The sequence below is a fragment of the Notothenia coriiceps genome, unplaced genomic scaffold (genome assembly GCF_000735185.1).
Source record: "Notothenia coriiceps isolate Sejong01 unplaced genomic scaffold, NC01 NC01_scaffold00038074, whole genome shotgun sequence".
NCBI classification, from domain to species: Eukaryota; Metazoa; Chordata; class Actinopteri; order Perciformes; family Nototheniidae; genus Notothenia; species Notothenia coriiceps.
In genome coordinates this window covers 1-8135 of record NW_011370775.1, presented here as the reverse complement: position 1 = coordinate 8135, position 8135 = coordinate 1, and the positions used below count along the sequence as shown (strand labels likewise).

Here is an 8135-nt window from a genome sequence, read left to right as displayed (position 1 = left end):
CCTCAGCATGATATGACCAAGCCTACCAAAGTAACCGTTACAGTATCATGTAATATTTCACAATCCACTCTGATCCATTCAGCTGTAAAGAAGTACCCTACAGTCTGTTACTGTTGAAATACAGCAGTCTTGTATTCACATTGAGTGCAACACACCCTCTAAATGGTATATTGTCCAATATTTCTCAAAGGCCTGGGTGACCTTTTTTTTTTAATGGCTCGAATGGTTTTAAATAATGAGATAATTCTATGTTTCACTATTAATTGATCTGCTCAACAAACGTTGAATTTGAAAATTGGCAGCTTTTTGGTATTTTAAATTACTTTTAAATATATTTTTTGTTCCATTTGGCTCGATGAATAAGATTTTGAGAGTTTTATTGCTTAGAAACGATGATAAAAGACCTCTAAGGTTCCTAAAATGATTGTTAAAGTGGTCCTAATAAGTATAGTAATGCAAAACACACACACACACACACACACACACACACACACACACACACACACACACACACACACACACACACACACACACACACACACACCAGGGTGGCCTACCTGGGCACTGCTGCTGCTGATCTCTGCCTCTGTGACCTCTCACCTTGACCTCACCACTGTCTGTCCCACTCGGACGCCTGCTCCTGATTGGCTGCAGGAGGCTGCAGGGCTGAACTGTGGTTGGTCAATTCAGGAAGGGGGGTGGGAGGAAATCCCAGGTGCAAAAAAATATAAATATATATAGATATATTATTGAAAAACAACTAAGAAAAAAAATATATAGAGAAAAAAAAAATGTTATGTGAGATGGGATGCTTACACCCAGTGCTTCATGGGAAATGTAGTTTGAGGAAAATGTGTGTAGTTGTCTGCGCAGGCAGAAACAACAGATTCAAAAAAAGAGATGCCTAGATCTTAACCAGACCAGTGACTCGGAATGCATTTATCTTAGTATTGTTAATGTTATTTATTTTATATTTTGTTAAAACTGTGATTTTAATTGTACATATATAAACGGAAACCCTTGAACATCCAATGAGAAGCGGCCTCGTTTGTTCTGTGTTTGTGTCTTCAATTTATTTCTTATGTCTCAAGGAATCAACTCTGCTCTGCCATCGTCCATGCCTCTCGCTACCCTGCATTTGATACTGGATTTTTAAGGCAGATACAAATACCAATGTCTGGTATTTTATATAATCCTATCGAAGCATTTTGGCCAACATGATTTTTTACATAAATGCACAACACGTCTTGAGATAGTTCCTTTCAGGTAAAGCGGTTCAAGTACATTCACTTCTCTAATGTGAAACTGCAGTTTGAGTTTGAACTGAAAGTGAACATGAACTGAGTAAAGAGCGACAGAGCTGTTGACTCTTTGTTGATACTCCCAACACTCAGTTCCTAAAGGAAACCACCACACACACACAGGTTTGGAGTTTGTGTGTGGGTGTCTGGTCTTGTTCCACAGTTCACTGTAACTTGATATGTTTGTGTTTGGAAGTAGTTCTCTATGTGACACAGACACGTACACTTATTTAGTTATAGACACACTCATACCTCCATTTCTCACACAAACATACTCTCCCACACTTAGATTTCTTTATCTGTCCATCCATGTTTCTTTCCCAGCATTCCTCTCTTTAGCATGTGTTGATGGACACTGATAAACTTCACTTCTCCTGCTTATCGCTTTCAGAAACGCACGGTTTAGTTCACATGCTGAGGGCCTTTTTTACCTCCTGCTTCCAAGTTACCCAAAACGTAATATTTACTTATTAAAGCGCTTGCTATTAAATGCAGATTAGTCACTTAAAATAATAATACACCATGTCAAATGGATCTTAAATTTAACATGTTTTTATACCAGCTACACAAAGTAAAGTAAAGTTAGTAAATTCCAATATGTCCTGGAAAAAACATACTAATTGTAAGTCAAATTGAATAAATAAATGCTATATTCACATTTTCTTTAGCGTTTAAAGGTCCCATGTCATGCTTTTCTGGTTATTACCCGTCCCCTTGTGTGTTATGTAGCTTTGTATGCATGTAAACGGTCTGCAGAGTCACATAGCCGTTACGTTTGGACCAATCCGCGGACTTCCTCTCTCTCTCTCTCTCTCTCTCTCTCTCACACACACACACACACACACACACACACACACACACACACACACACACACACACAGGGCGGGACGTTGCAAGGCTCGCTGCTGCGAGGAGCGGGTCACTGTGAGCTGGCTCACTGGTGTGGGGTCAGCGAGACACCGAGGAACTCAGCCTGGGCACACACATAAACTCCCAGCCAGGCTGCGGGGCTGTGTGTGTGTGCCCATGACTGAGTTCCGCGGTTTAGGACAGAGAGTGAATACACATACTATACAGAGATGCTGTATGAGAAACCAATGTGAGTTTGGAAAACTGCACAATATAAATGTAAATGTTAGTATACCTCAACAATGGAATTATGATCAGTAGAAATGGCCATGACATGGGACCTTTAATATCTCGACAGTGTACAGTAGGTCAGCTGAACTTACCACAGCTCAACCATACATTAAACATAATGAAAAATAAAGGGAAAAATGACTCTTTAAAGAATTAATGAAAGGATATTTGCTTGGGTCTAATTAACAATACTGTAGCGACCCTGATAGGATGCTGAGGGTGTCACTCAGGCATCCCCCGTCTCTCTGCCAATCACAGAGCTGCACAGTGATGCTGGTCTAGGTGCGGTCCTGTGGTTGGGGGAGCAGACGGGGGAGGGCGGGGAAGTTGTAACGTAGACACTGTTATATGGGTATGTGTGGGAGTTAGCGTCAGAGAGTGTGTAAGGTGGAAAACCCAAGCTGTAGCTGTACCTGTACCTGTACCTGTATTCCTCTAAGCTAAGAAGAGTTATTAAAGCCTAATAACTTGAAGCCTGTTTCCGACTCCATCTGTGAACGTTACAATACTTTAAGGGAATTCCTCTGGCAATTCCCAATGATTCATTAACCCAACTATACATCTCATAAAATACTTGTTCCCACCCCTACAAAAAAATATTAGTTATTTCAAGGAAACTCTATTGACATTAGAAAAAATAGCCCTGTTGAAACTGAACCTGGTTTGTGCTAACATTAGCATATAGCTAACATGTAAATAGTTTAACAAGCTTAGCTAGCAACCTTGATTTCTTTCAGTAGCCTACAATATTTTTATTTTGCTAGCTTTTTCGATTTGCATCCGTTCTGATAACTGAACGTACCAAAGTAACAAGATCTTACATCATAAGGAGGCTTTTTATACAGTACAAAGTCAGACAGTTATTACTTGGATCTAATATTAAATCATTTCCAAATGGGCGGTGAAAGTAATCGCAACATTGTCTTTCATATATGTTTTCCTTGACCTGACCATGCTGTAATGGTCAAAATCACAAATGAGAGAGAATTACATGGTCAGTTTGTAACCTGTTTTGCTTTCCACTGAGTAACTATTTCTGCTCTGTGTTCTGTTTGGACTTCATGAATTCGGTCTGTTTTCCATCCAGAAAGAAGACACCTAACCTGGCTGTCTCTCCACCTTCCTCCCTCTCTCTCCCATGCTCTTGTATGGAAAGAGCTCAGCAGTGTTTCCACAACAAACACAACAGCAGCTTTCTCCGCTCTGCTTTCTCAACACTTTTCATCACCTCTGTCAACACGCTCGCACCTCCAGCGCCATTTGGAAAACGGACTCGACATCTCTGGTTTACACTTGAGTCAGTTGGGATTTATGTGTTTTTGTGTTACTTGCACATGTGGTTCAGTTAAATGAACTGATAAAGAATAAAGGCCTCACTGGTCATGAGAAGGAATTGTATCAGCAGTATTTAAGTGGAAGGACTTTAATGTTTAACGTTTGTTATCAACATCAAACTGATAGTGCTCAAATATTTCAAATTATATATTATTTGTTATTAAAATGAGTGTCATCAGAAAATGTCACTTATCAACCCTCCTATTGTCTTCGTTTCNCCCCCCCCTTACTTTGGTGTTCGCGGTCAAATTTGACCGGTCCTGTTTTAACCGCTATTACATTAACACAAAAACCATCAATCATCACCAAATTTCATTTAACACCCTTTCAAACTGTAAATATTGCATCAGACTACTGGTATACATGAACAACTGCAGTAAATATACAAAGAATAGACACTGAACATGTATTACGTGTGCCAGGTGTGATCCATGTGGGGGAATGGGCACATAAGAGCGGGGAATGTGTCAAATTGTGTGTGTGTCTGTGTGTGTGTATGTGTGTGTGTGTGTGTGTTTTATCTGATCCGGATGGTTACTAATTCCTTTTCTTTATGGCGGTCATTTTTGACCGGGAACACCATGGGTGTTACAAAGTTGACTAAATCATCCAAAATTCAATGAAAGTGGTGATTAACAATTTTATATGTTCAAATGTCTACTGTGAAGGATATCATAAAGCCTTAATGCAATCGAATGTAAAACAAAAAAGTTATGATTGAAGAAAGTAGTAAATCGGTCAGATTTGACCCAAAGACAACAGGAGGGTTAAACATAGTGTGGTCTAATGTGGCTTTAAAAATCTAGAACATCTGAACATCAGTGGACTTTGGAACCTAATTTTAACCAGTATTATGTGAGATTCATGTTTTGATAAAGTTAAGATGCTTTAAAGGTTACATGTTTTTGGACATTGAGTGGTTTATCCTGCTCCAGTGATGCAGAAGTGAACTCAAGGGTGTGTCAGTACACTGTGACCTCACTGGTGGGTTACAGTTGTAACAGGGATTCTGGCTGTTGCGTTATAAGTCATGTAGTTGTTGTTGAGTCAAAGTAAAACTGAAACCCTTTGGCAGCAATGTGGATGTCATTTCAGTAATAACCCAAAATGGTTGTGTGGCATTTGTTCATACAATAGGGACTTGGCTGATTGCCAGTTCAATTCCCCTAACTGAGGTGCCGATGAGCAAGGCACCATGACCCCACTCTGCTCCCTAGGCGCTGTATAAAAGCTGTGTATGCTTCTTAGCAGGATGGGTTAAATGCACATTTTCTATTTCTCAACAAAACTCAAAATATGAATGCTTGAAAATTGATACATGCTTTATCTATTAATAATGGAACAATCTTCATCTGGATCTAAATATGTTATGCCAATTGATTTAACCAATGTTAAATTATAATAAATAAATATCCCTTATCCACAAATGTGAAGAAAATATGACCAGGACATGCACTCTAAAAGACTACGAAATACTATTTAAGATATATATGGCTACCTTTTTTTAAACCAAGCAGGAACCAATAAAGCTAAATCAAGCCAGAAATAAAAGAAGACACTGCAGCCATGTGGTCTTAAATAAAGAGCAACTTTAATAGAAATGTTAAGGGTAACATATTATGTCAGCACAACAAGCTGTTTCCACAAATCCTAAATGTGATTTCATTCTGGTTTAAAGCTTCATCTAGAATAAGAAATAAACTCTTTATAAGTGCTGCATACAATACAAACTAAACCATATACACAACATGGGCCTTCATATTTGTTTTTAAATATATCTAAATATATTACAGCATTCACCTTTTATATATATATACAAAATAAATTATACAAAATAAAACAAAAAAAGAAATTCATATTTTTGAATCCAAATTCAATTCATTTTTAGTCATTTTGCTTCATGATAGAATATACACAGGCACGCACACACACACACACACAAACACACGCAAACACACACACGCACGTCCTCTTCAACAAAACTGGAAGACAGAAAGGAAGATTGTGGTTAAGATTCTTACAGAAAAAACATTTAAATGTGTAACATTTGAGTAAAAACAAAGTAGATTAAGTAAAATAACTCTGGTAAATTGAATCGTGGGTTAGGGTTAGCTTCAAACTCAAATAAAATTGTTGTTTTATGTAGTTAAAATCCATCCATATCAGAAACAATTCTGAGTCATAATAAATAAAAAGAAGCCTGCAACAGCAATTATATATTATATTGTGCCAACATTAAACTTAACACAAAGTTAACAAAGTCAGATCTGTGTGTCATTTTCTCGGAATTTCCTGCAAAAATACTGAACGTTTTCAGTATTTTGTAACTTCAATGCTTGCTTGAAATGATTCCTGAGGTTAGAGAGGTGTTTATTTATCAGTTTATCAAAGATAGCTTTATTAAACTGATAATAATGTCAGAGCCTACCGACATGTTTCAGATTCTCAAAATGCTGAAACGGAAACACTTCCCACAATCCAAGTTGCTCCAATGTGTGGCTTCACCTTGACCTACAGCCAGGAGCTAAATGAGGGAGGGGCCTGAAAAAGTACTGGAGAGAGAGGAGGGAGTAACTGTTGAGAGAAAAGGAGAAGAAAAAGAGAGGAGGGAGGAGGAGGGGGGAAAGGACAGGGGGGAGGTATGAGATGTAAACAAGGGGGGGAGGGAGGACAAGGAGAAATCTGAGAAAAAGGGAGAAAGAAGGAACATTGAAATAAATAAAAAGATATGAAGAAGTGAGAAAAGAAGGGAAACAGGTGAAAGAGAGAATCAGGCGGATATACAATATGTAAAGGGCGGCAGCACTCATGAAGGTGAGTGGAGAGGAAGAGGAGGATAACATGAAGAGTCTGGTCTCTGCTGCCATCTTGTGGTGAGAGTCATACTGACACTCAGGTCAATTTAACTTTTATTACAGTTACAGATGAGCTGCAATATTGTTATTTAGTAAAAGCACTTAAATTGACCTGCCTCCTCCTGTAAATCATTTCAGAAATATCCTTTACAAGTGTTTTACTTTGATGAAGAAGTTCACATAATGTATAAGGACTAATATGTTTGATAATTTATTTGAAAAGCGACCATTATACATTCCTTTTAAAAAGATTGACTTAGGTAAATTGTTGTATTTTTAATACCATAGCCTTTTGAAAAGGTTTTTTTAAGATTCTTATGGGTTCTTGTTTGTTGTGTGAGGTTGGATGCATATTTACAAATATTTCATGTGTGGACATGTGTAAATTATATGGAGCACCTGTGTACTTTATTCTAAGCATTCGCTGCTTCGCTGGCATGGTTTCAATTATATTTGCTGTATGTTTTAGCTTTAAGAATGTACCCACTATTTTATAAATCTTAAATCATTATTTTGTGTGTCACTACCTTCCATCGGTTGCCGCAGCTGTTACACAACACAAAGGTGGTCATCGGCTCATCAGCACTGCGGATCTGCACCTGAAACAAACAAAACATGACGGGAAGCATTTGAGTTCACCATTACTGATTATTTTGGGACACAATATTATTAATGCACTTTAACATTGAAAACAAGAGCCCTTATTCACAATGCACTCGTAGAAGGAAATGTATATTAAAAATTGTACCAACACTTTTGCGTTCAATTTTTAACAGAGAACATTTGTCCCATGTGCTCTCTGTGTATATTACTTAGCCACTGCATTCAGGGGGGTATACTACGAAGCAGGATTTTCGCTTAGCTGGCTAACTTCAGGGAAAACTCGGGGTTTCCAGTCCTACAAAGCTAGTTCTCTTTTTAGCAGGCTAGATCTCCATGGTAACTTATGTTGAGCGGCTAACCTGCCCCGGAGCAGGTTAGGTTGCAGGCTAAGAGATCAACTCAGTGAAAGCACTGCCTGCTGATCAATCAGAGCTCAGTGTGCGGAGTTTAAAGCGATCAAGTCATATTACAGGAGAAAGGAAATACAGAAAAGCTGCCTTTGCAGGAAAGAAGGCCGGCAAAAATCCCCGACTATGTGAACGTGAACATTAATAGAATATCACCTCCCATCTTCAGAGCAATCTGACTATTATAACATTAGCGTTAAGAAAGCTTAATTAAATATCTGCCACAACATAAGTAACCGGATCAGAGTAACATTAAGTACAGTCCGCGGCATATCACATCATCATGTATCATATATTTCCTTATCTGAGTCAGCTGAGCCGTATCTGGCCGTGCAACACTCACAGTGTCACATACTGTATGCAGAAGTATTATTTTAAGCAACACATTAAGTTGACGAAAACTCAAGACAAATGTAATTAAAGTCAGATCCACTCGTGTCTTAGACGGGGCAGTGATATCATAAACCTGTTAATGTACGCATTCAAACACTTTT

At 38.3% G+C, this 8135-nt stretch overlaps 1 long non-coding RNA gene across 1 annotated transcript; it reads right to left on the bottom strand.

The window, feature by feature from the left end:
• Positions 1 to 5345: 5345 nt before the first annotated feature.
• LOC104967971 (uncharacterized) lies at positions 5346 to 7233 on the bottom strand. The gene is made up of 2 exons (XR_800773.1): positions 7159 to 7233; positions 5346 to 5758 (listed from the first exon to the last, which is right to left on the bottom strand). It is a non-coding gene; the product is annotated as an uncharacterized lncRNA (long non-coding RNA).
• Positions 7234 to 8135: the final 902 nt, after the last annotated feature.